The sequence below is a fragment of the Mixophyes fleayi genome, chromosome 9 (assembly GCF_038048845.1).
Source record: "Mixophyes fleayi isolate aMixFle1 chromosome 9, aMixFle1.hap1, whole genome shotgun sequence".
NCBI classification, from domain to species: Eukaryota; Metazoa; Chordata; class Amphibia; order Anura; family Limnodynastidae; genus Mixophyes; species Mixophyes fleayi.
Window position 1 is genome coordinate 105,068,345 of NC_134410.1, and position 11,410 is coordinate 105,079,754.

General features: G+C 43.8%; 1 pseudogene; it reads left to right on the top strand.

Moving 5' to 3' along the window:
- The first annotated feature begins 3,401 nt into the window (after positions 1-3,401).
- Positions 3,402-10,403, top strand: LOC142101860 (ryncolin-1-like; annotated as a pseudogene).
- Positions 10,404-11,410: the final 1,007 nt, after the last annotated feature.

The following is an 11,410-nucleotide window of genomic DNA, read 5'->3' on the forward strand; positions in this document are numbered from 1 at the left end:
CTAATATCTGTTCTGATACTATCCAGGGGGGCAGTGTGCTTATCGGGACACACTGTCAGGCGCCAGCATGCACAGGGTACACTTGCAACAACTAATTAAATATGAAATAGCAACATTATTAATTTATCAATGTGTGCACCACTTGTAGTGCACTTTGTTGTGACACTACAATTTCAAGTATGTGCTGATGGCATTATGCATGCTGACCCCTCTTCAATGTCTATATTCGTATTCAGCAAACAAATCAATGAAAAACTTATTTGACTAAAACCTCTGCGTATGGGGCAGATTTAATTCTCTGTGATATACCGTGATGTGCCTCCTGATCAGTTGCGGGCAGAGTCAGACTGGCCCAGCGGGGGACCAAGGAAATTCCTGGTGGGCCCCAATGCCTAATAGCCCCGCCCCACCTGACAAGGGGCGGAGCCACAATACCGTTCCAATGTAATTTGTCACTGTGCTGCAGGACTTGTGTCCCCAGTTCATGACTTACTTGCGCTTACATGACTTACATGTTGTCATTGGTAGTCAGAGGCGCTTCCTCCTTTAGGACTGCCTCCTGCCCATCACTGCCTGAGCTGACTACAGCAATGCCTGCAAGATACAGTCTTAAGTCTTAGTGAGTTACTGCCTCAGGTAAGTGTCTCTTGCAGGCATTGCTGAAGACAGCTCAGGCAGTCAGTTCTCCCATCAGAGAACTGACACAGTCCACAGAGCTCAATTCAAGAGCAGAAGAAGATCAGATATGCTCACTGGGCCAGACAGAAAAAAAGGCTATTTTAGGTGAGTGAGAGGTATGTCAACATAGTGTGTGTGACATGTTAATACAATGTGTGTGTGTGTGTGTGTGTGTGACATGTTAATACAATGTGTGTGAGTGTGTGTGTGACACGTTAATACAATGTGTTTCTGGCATGTTAATACAATGTGTGTGTGTGACATGTTAATACAATGTGTTTGTGGCATGTTAATACAATGTGTGTGTGTGGCATGTTAATACAATGTGTGTGTGTGACATGTAAATCGATTTAACACCGGGGGTAAATGTATCAAACCGAGCGGGTTAAAAGTGGAGATGTTGCCTATAGCAACCAATTAGATTCTAGCTGTCATTTTGTAGAATGTACTAAATGAATGATAGCTGGAATCTGAATGGTTTTGTCACCCGCCGGGGTATCGGGCAGCTCACCCGACCCCCGGCAAACTTACCTGCCTCCTGCTTACCTGCTAAAGAACCATTATCCCATCCCACTCATCACTGAGCTCTTCGATCGGATCAATATTTAATACACGTGATGGTCATTACGAATATCTAGTAATGCCATTTGGTCTTTGCAACGCACCTGCTGTATTCCAAAGTTTTGTTAATGAAATATTCAGAGATCTGCTCTATGTTTGTGTCGTTGTATACTTAGACGATATTCTAATATTCTCTTCTAACCTCACATCTCATCGTCTCCACGTGGCAGAAGTCCTTTCCAGGCTACGTCAAAACCATTTGTTCTGTAAACTGGAGAAGTGCTCCTTCGAACTCGACCAGATACCATTCTTGGGTTACATCGTATCCGGTTCTAAACTACAAATGGACCCGGACAAGGTGAAGGCAATCTTGGAGTGGCCCCTTCCATTGGGCTTGAAACCTATCCAGCGATTCCTTGACTTCACCAATTATTACAGGCGTTTCATCCTTGGCTATTCCACCATTGTAGCACCCATTGTGGCTCTTACCTGGAAGGGTTCCAACCCTAAATCCTGGCCATCGACCACGGTAGAAGCTTTCGACTTCCTTAAAAGGGCTTTTGCTTCAGCACCTATTCTCAGGCAACCCAACTCCTTTTTTCCATTTTTTCTAGAGGTCGATGCATCTAACGTGGGCATTGGAGCAGTACTCTCGCAAAAATCTCCCCAAGGTCAATTCCACCCTTGTGTCTTCTATTCAAGAAAATTCCTTCCAGCGGAGAAGAATTACGCCATAGGGGATAAGGAGTTGTTCGCAATCAAAGTGGCCCTGACGGAATGGCGGAATCTTCTTGAAGGGACAAGACACCTGGTTACAATCTTCACCGACCATAAAAATCTTCTATACCTCCAAACTGCACAATGCTTAAACCCCAGACAGGCACACTGGTCCTTGTTCTTTTCCCGCTTTGAGCTCCGGATTACCTTCAAGCCTGGGAGTAGGAATAAAAGGGCTGACGCTCTCTCCCGTGCGTTTCCTGCGCATGTACTTTCTGAAGATGACCCATCTTATCCTATCCTGGACCCTAAATGTCTGGTGTCTTCTACGCAGCTCAAATCCTCTGTTCCTCCTGCTGGGAAAACCTTTGTACCTCCTAGACTCCGCCATAAGTTCTTGAAACACTTCCATTCTACCATTTTCTCTGGTCACTCAGGCATCCGCAAGACCACAGAATTAGTGTCCAAGAATTAATGGTGGCCCAGTCTAAACTCTGATATCAAGGACTTTGTCTCTTCCTGTAGTTCCTGTACACGAAGTAAATCTTCTCATCAACGTCCTGCCGGTCAACTTTTACCTCTGCCACTTCCTCAGGTACCCTGGACCCATATCAGTAAGGACTTCATAACCGATCTTCCATCTAGCAAGAATTGTACAGTCATTTGGTTCGTGGTCGATCGCTTCTCCAAAATGGCCCACTTCATCCCACTTCCTGGTCTGCCCTCCTCACCCATCCTAGCTTATCACTTTGTCAAGGAGATATTCCGTCTGCACGGCTGTCCTCTCGAAATAGTATCAGACCGAGGCGTTCAGTTTGTTTCCAGATTCTGGAGGTCTCTCTGCAAACTATTTGGAATCAAGTTGAATCTATCGTCAGCTTGCCACCCATAATCTAACGGGCAGACTGAACGAGTGAACCAGGATTTAGAGACTTATCTCAGAATGTTCTCCTCTGCTAACCAGGACAACTGGGTAGATCTCTTACCATGGGCTGAATTCTCTCACAACAATGCCTTCCATGAGTCCACCTCCAAGTCTCCCTTTCTGGTGGTTTATGGGCATCACCCTTCTCTCCCTAAATTCACACCTCTCCCACCCACCCAGGTGCCTGCTGCAGACCTACTTTACCGCAACTTTCTCTCTATTTGGACTCAAGTAAGATCTTGTCTCAAAAAGTCCTCTACACGATACAAATTGGCTGCTGATAAGAGACGTCGGGTACTCCCTGTCTTCAAAGTTGGAGATCGGGTGTGGCTCTCCACCAAAAATATACGCCTCAGAGTTCCTTGTATGAAGCTGGCTCCGCGGTTTATTGGTCCATATACCATTTCTCAAGTCATTAATCCAGTTTGCTTCAGATTACGCCTTCCAACTTCTCTCCGTATTGTGTAATTCTTTTCATGTCTCTCTGTTGAAACCACTGAAGATCAATCGATTCTCTTCAATGTCCTCTTCAATCATCCCTACTGCACATCAGGAGGAGGAGTTCGAACTTAAACAAATTCTAGACTCCAAGTATTGTAAAGGCGGTCTAAAATACCTGGTGGACTGGAAGGGCTTCGGTCCTGAGGAACGCTCCTGGGTTCGAGCCTCCGATGTTCACGCTCCTCGCTCGGTGGACAAATTTCATAAAAAGTTTCCTACTCAACCCTGCAGTAGACGTGCGGTGCCCGTCTTTAAAGGGGGGGGGTACTGTCACCCGCTGGGGTATCCGGCAGCTCACCCGACCCCCGGCAAACTTACCTGCCTCCGGCGGTCCGCTCCGTCCCGGGCGCCGCCATCTTGGAATCTATGCCTGTCCTCCTATTGGCCAGGCAATCCTGGCACCAAATACAAAAGGCACTTCCTCCAAACCCTCAGTGCCTGTTCCTCAGTTGGCTTTTGGGTACCTTAGACCTGGCTACTATACTCGTCTGCAAAGCTGACACTCCGTTCAGGTACCAACCATCTATTCCACTAGTCTGCAAAGCTGACACTCTACTCACGTACCTGCTACTCGTCTGTAAAGCTGACACTCCATTCAGGTACCAACCATCTATTCTAATAGTCTGCAAAGCTGACACTCTACTCACGTACCTGCTACTATACTCGTCTGCAAAGCTGACACTCCGTTCAGGTACCAACCATCTATTCCACTAGTCTGCAAAGCTGACACTCTACTCACGTACCTGCTACTCGTCTGCAAAGCTGACACTCCGTTCAGGTACCAACCATCTATTCTACTAGTCTGCAAAGCTGACACTCTACTCACGTACCTGCTACTATACTCGTCTGCAAAGCTGACACTCCGTTCAGATACCAACCATCTATTCTACTAGTCTGCAAAACTGACACTCTATTCACGTACCTGCTACTCATCTGCAAAGCTGACACTCCGTTCAGGTACCAACCATCTATTCTACTAGTCTGCAAAGCTGACACTCTACTCACGTACCTGCTACTATACTCGTCTGCAAAGCTGACACTCCGTTCAGATACCAACCATCTATTCTACTAGTCTGCAAAGCTGACACTCTACTCACGTACCTGCTACTCATCTGCAAAGCTGACACTCCATTCAGGTACCAACCATCTATTCTACTAGTCTGCAAAGCTGACACTCTACTCACGTACCTGCTACTACTCGTCTGCAAGGCTGACATTCTAATCTAATACCTGCTGGGTTCCAAACTTCCCAAGAGGGCCTCGCGCAGTACTCTAGCAGGGGCCGCGACCTGCGAGCAAGGCGCAGCTAAGACCATACTGCCTTGCGGCAGTTCCTGGCGAACACCGTCTGCTCGTTAGACTCCGCGCCCTGTTGGTGTAGCGCTAAACTGTGCAGACCCTAGGATTCGCTTTGTAAAGACCTGCTATCGCTTGAGGCCGTGACAGGTTTTTTAAACCCGCCGAGAAACTCTCAGCTTGATACATTTACCCCCAGGACTGGTTGGAATTTTCTTAATTTTGCATACCCATTTTTTTCCCAAATAAGGCATCCAACATTCCAGGATCCAGAAAATCAGCAAATGAGCTAAAGAAATCAGCATCCAGAAGTGGTGAAAGTGACAAGAACAGGTAGGAGAGAGCAGGATAATCTGCCAACTGTCCTGAATCTGGTGGGACAGTCCCAGATTTGGGTGACTGTCGCTTAGTCAGGATTTGATTTGACTACAAGGACAGTTGGGAGGTATGTCCCGCTTCACAGTGTACTGTTCATGAAGGCAGAACTGCGTGCACACAGTATTGCTTGTGTATTTGTCTAAAATGATAGCCATGTTTCATCATAGGGACCTCCTATCTAAAGTGCTCCGGACCCACCAGAGCCTTAATCCAGCTCTGGGCCAGGATGTCAGATTGACACATGGGGGTAAATGTATGAAGCTCCGATTTCTACAAGTCAACGGAAATCGGCGTCTTTGCAGGGGAAATTTAAAACGGCAATGACTACTTGTAAAGACAAACTTACCTTTGCAAGCCATAGCTGCTTTAAATTTCTCCTGCAAAGTTGCCGATACCCCCTAGTGCTCTGCTCCTCCTCCCAGTACCACCCCTAATATTATTTGGTCTAGGTTAACGATAAAACAATGAATACCTCTAATAGTATACAGGGCAAAACAAAAACAAGCCATTTTGCTGACAAAAACATTCGGTTTTAAAGTAAACTGGCTTTTTGCATTTTAATAAATCCCATTATAATCAGCCAGGTATGTTAAAAAAAAAAGTGCTGTAGGGAGAAAGAACATATAAAATAAAATGCAATATGAAGTGAGGTTTGTTTTTTGTTGCATAATTTATTTTTATTATTCAAAATTTATTATTTATAATAATAAAGTATTGCTGCGTTAAGCAACACTAAAAACACTCTTTTTGTATTGATAAATAAATATTGTACCGAAAACCACCCTTTAAGGATGGTCCTCAAACTTATGGGACAGTGCTGTGCTTGTCCCCCAGGCTATAGTCTGCCATCCAACCCCTACTTCTGGGTACAAAACATTAAAGCCCTTTACAAAGATCTTTCAGCTTGTGTAGGCTGTAATTATCAGACAGCCACAAAGAGACTTGTATTCTTCATCAATGGAAAGTCTAAAGTTCTCCCAATAATGTCAATAGTAGACCACACTGCAAAGAATTTTGATGAATTTCTGATGGCGCAAAAGCATTAGGAAACCTATTTACTATGGACAGCACTGGCACAACTAACACCACCGTCCTCTTATTGATATTGCCATCTCAGCAGGGGAAATTGTGGGAAAAAGGTGCTTTAATTATTTAAATACATCCCCCACCCACTGGAGTCCAAGGGAATTATTTATAAGTTAACTTACTTTTTTTTTTTTTTAAGAAAGCTGAACTGGAAGACAAGTTCCAGTTCCACTGTGCATGTGTGAGCCAGCAATGCTGCGTCACGCCCGTGCAGAGGCTTCCTGGGCTGGCTGGCAAAGCAATACTCTGGTGGAAACTTTGTGCCACAGACCTCAACTACCTGACTCGTTCCCAGTGAACTGATAGGTTGAACATTGATTTTGCCCACAAAAATGGCGGCCTCCACTGTGAATGTGAGAAAGTTAAACTTCACATCAATCAGCAACCACTGACACTTATTTCCACCACTGAGATAAAACACTAACATGTACCCCAGGGAAGTGTTTATCAATTACCCCCTGTGTTCATATTTACTAAATACCCCCTAGAGTATTTATTTATGCATTAACAATAGGTTTATGCTAAGCCACTTCTTATGCATTTAAATGTTTTAAAAATCCCCCGTCAGACTAGTTTTGTAGATTATTTTTACCTTATTCTCAGTTATATTGAGCAGACGTACCTTATGACACTTAAGGATACGTATACTAGATGCAACAAATTTAAACCACGTAAAAACCAATGGCAAATACTAATACTGTACCTACATATTGTATCACGGACATTGTGTTATTTGGAATTCAATCTAATAGATTTGTGTTTCTATCCCATAGGAGAGAAAGGAGAAAGTTGCAGGACAGAGTCATTATATGGTGAGTGAGGTGAATCTTATCAATAATATATACAGTATATCCACAGAGAGTCTGCGGCCGGAGGGTAAATGCACCGAGCTGCGAGCGGGTTTAAAAAGTGGAGATGTTGCCTATAGCAACCAGATTCTAGCTATAATTTGAATCTGATGCTACATCACTTTTTCAAACCCACAGATAACTCGCAGCTTGATACATTTATCCCCGATACTGCTATTTAGGGTGCATTGTGTTAGGGGCATGTCCTAAAATATCAATCAGAAATGTTGGGAGAGGGTGATGAGCTATAGTTTACTTAAACTGTATCTTCAAATAAATACATAACAGCTGTGCTGAATATACGCAGCAGATTATTCACATAAACAATGAATGACTGCTGACCTCGTGAAACGTTGCAAAATGTAATTTGGGCACCAAAAACTGGGACTGTTAGGGATGGGCGGGAGTTATGGTGCTATTATGCCGTCCTGTAAACCACACACCCTTTCCAGACACAATTTCCCCAGTAATCATTGTCTAAACTCACTAAAATAGTCAATGCAACTAATCAATACCAAAATAATTATAAACTCTCAGCGGTCACGTGTGTTAGATGTTTCTCTTGGAGTTGAAATTATTTTATTGGTCTTTATCTGTCAGCTGCAAGGAGCTGTAAGGAGCTGCAGAACCAAGGGGCAGCGCTGAGTGACTGGTACACCATATACCCGGATGGCAGCCAGTCCATGAAGGTCCTGTGTGATATGGACACTGACGATGGAGGATGGATTGTAAGTCCTGGGAATTTGGACAGACAGAATTTACAGATGACATTTACTTTTCATAGAATGTTATCATCAGAACGGGAGTAACAGGTGCCCTGGCCTTTTGGAAGGGCAAGAACATAGGGTTTGATTCATCAAGTCTTTGTATCATCATCAGTTATTTATATAGCGCCACTAATTCCGCAGCGCTGTACAGAGAACTCACTCACATCAGTCCCTATCCCATTGGAGCTTACAGTCTAAATTCCCTAACACACTTACCAAACTGCGAGTTTTGCTAAGTGGAGATGTTGCCTATTGCAAACAATCAGATTCTAGTCATCATTTATTTAGTACATTCTACAAGAAGACAGCCAAGATCTGATTGGTTGATATAGGCAACATCTCCACTTTTCAAACCCGCTGGAAACTCGCAGCTTGATACATTTACCCCCCTCTATTTCAACTGCAGACTCTCTGTGGATGTACTTGTTTATTTAATATTAACTTTAAGTGTGTACATTTCCTATTTTTCATGCTATTCTTCAAGAAATCATTGGGCTGCGGGTCTGTACCTAATGAGTTCTTCTCCCTAAGTCTAGCCGGATCGGTGTGGCCAATAGGTTTCCAGGAGGAGAAAATTTTCAGCCAACCCCTGGGTAAACGTATACCTCCCAACAGTCCCGATATTGGTGGTACATCCCGATTCGTGAGCTGCAAAAGGGATGGGGCGTAACCAAAAGTAGGTGGAGCTTTATCCAAATATGCGCATTTGTGGGTGTAGTTTAGGTAAAATGGGGGCTGGTCTATTTTGTCACGATTTTGTGATCCTAAATGCTGGGAGGTATGGCCTTGCTCTCCTGGGATCAGGGTATAAAGGAACCCTTCCTCTTTTGGAGAGGACCTGAAGACCGGAGCCCCAAGACCATTTTTGCACCTTCTAGTGTTTGCACTGTGCAAATACAGACAGGGAACAAGCACCTCGGCCTACCTAAACAACAGGCCATGTTCCTTTAGACATTAATTAAACGGTACTTATTTCTTATGTGGGGATACAAAATTGTTGTAGAGTGTGCCTTCACGTAATCAGATCACTACACCAATACCTAGCACACTGAGCAGGTGGTCTATAAATATCTCTTCTCTCCTTCCTGTATGTCTTCCAGCGGCGCTGGGACGGGTCGGTGGATTTCTTCCGTGACTGGGACGCTTACAAGAGAGGGTTTGGAAGCCGTATGAATGAATTTTGGCTGGGGAACGATAATATCCATAAAATAACTTCATCAGGTAATAAGAGATAGGTCTACATACTAAAACAAACTCTCCTTATCAATGGGTTCTGCTCCATGTAACAATCTCACTGACACCTCAACGTCTCAATTCTCACAACGTTAAAAGAATATCTGGGTCCTTTCAGTCACATCCATGGCCCGCCAGGGTAGGGATTGCTACTAAAAATGAAGCCAAGGTTTCATATTCTTGATAGGATCTCTAAAGTACGTGGGGAGCTCTCACGCTATTTTTTAATCTAGCTTTTTCTTGCCCATAAAGGCACGTGGGAACTGCGCATTGATCTACAAGACTTTGAAAACAAAAAGACGTTTGCCAAGTACGCGCACTTCAAAATCATGGATGAGACCGAGAAATACCAGTTATTACTTGGAGAATACAAGGAGGGCGACGCAGGTGAGATACGGTTTGGCGAATTTCTATAAACTGCTATAGGAGAATATCTGCATTATGTGACATAAAGAAAGTTGTAATAATACAACTATACCTGAAGCCAACCGTTACAGTGATATCTAGCGGTTTCTGATTGGCTGATCGTGTATTGACCCCTCCAGCTGATAGTATTTAAATCATTAGCGTTGCAGACATATTATATCAAGTTGCGGCCATCTGTTTGCATTGTTTGACACTTCCATTAGGACTACTGCAAGAAACTACGATTCCCATCAGACTTTGACATGGAAAAATAACAGATGTGGAGGCGTCTGAATTTAATTGCATTTTATGTGCGTCTTTTCCTACGCTTGTTAGGAGCGCAAATACGCCAACTGTAAAAAAGCCACAAAATATAGAGGCTAAACCATTTCTCCTTCGTTTGTGCCATCATGCCTATATTCAGACACTATATTCTTTCTGTCACTGACCGCAAGAACGTAACGTGGGCTCGCTGTGTGCAACTGTATCCAGGGTGTCATGTCAAGGGTCATAAAAATAAAGACACTGCTGATAAACACAAGGAAGTCAGAACAATAAAGTAAAAGTTAGTAAAAGTCGCAAGGGGGTGCATGCGAGTCAATAATTAAAGTCATCTGAGGGTGCAATGCCTCCTTTAACCCTTTGCTGGTGGTTTGAGAAAAGTATCCCATATCTCCTATGGTTTGTGTTGTTTTATAGGGGATTCCATGTCAGACTTGAACAATACGAAGTTCTCTACAAAGGACCAAGACAATGACACCTATGCAAACTCCTGTACAAGGGTGGCTGGTGGTATACCAGCTGCCACCATGCCAACCTGAACGGACTGTACCACTTGGGGGCGCACACCACCTATGCCGATGGTATCAATTGGCTGCCTGGGAAGGGGCATCATTACTCGTACAAAACCAACTACAAAACCAACAAGTCATTTTTCTGCTGGTATCCACATTATTTATTGAAACAAATTATGTTTGGCAGCAACAAATAAATACCTGATACATGACATACATATGTGACATACATACATGATACATGACAGACATACAGGGCTGCTGCTAGCATGTCCTCTGCAGTATTCCAGTACTGATCAGGTTCACAGATAATGTTCCTCCATTAAAATATTTACACATACATCATTTTAAGGGATCATACATCCCTTAAAATGTCTCTTTATGTGTACATAAATATAGCTTAAGCAACCTTTCCTTAATGCCAATAAAAAAGGGACTTTTTTTTAGGTTTTTAAAAAGCGCAACACTTCAGTCCAGTAACATCTTATCTCACATTGTTCACTGATAAGGCCACAGAAGTATGTATTCCAGATCCCCACTGAATAGAAACCGGAAATACACAGATGTTGTGATGAATGGGGAGGGGTCTCCAGGGTCACGGTTTCTGTCTTGGCTCGTCTGTGTTTTGCAGTAAAACAGAAAAAGTAAATAAAATAAATATTTCTATCATGCAATGACATTCAGTGCAAGACTGCAACAATCACTGACATCCAGTCACTACAAAAATAATGGAAGCACAGTCCAACTTCCTGCCACTGTTCAAGGATCCCTTACACAGCCCAATGTATGGTTTAAATTAATCAGTAAAGTGAGGGGACATTTGGACATCTGTCAACCCCATTACATACACACAGTGGTGCGGTCACATGGGCAGTTACCAGGAGTGGGCAGCTGGCATTAGTAGTGGGAGGGGATTGGTGGCTTAAGTGATGCAGACGTCAGGGAAACCTCCACCCTCCGGATCCCAGGTAGCAGCGTTCCTGATTATACTATAACTTGTTCTTCTCAGTGTTTTTATTCAAATCTCCACCATGAAATGTCTCACAGATGCCTTGAATTCCCCCCACGATACTCATCCCATGTGATCTTTTGGAGCCAATCAGCATTCTGAGCTGAAACCAGCAGCCTTACAGTGTGACGATGTCACATGGTCTCAGGAGCACAGTGAGCGTGCGCCATAGTTGCCCATGCCGCTTATAACAAGCAGAATTGGGCTTCTTT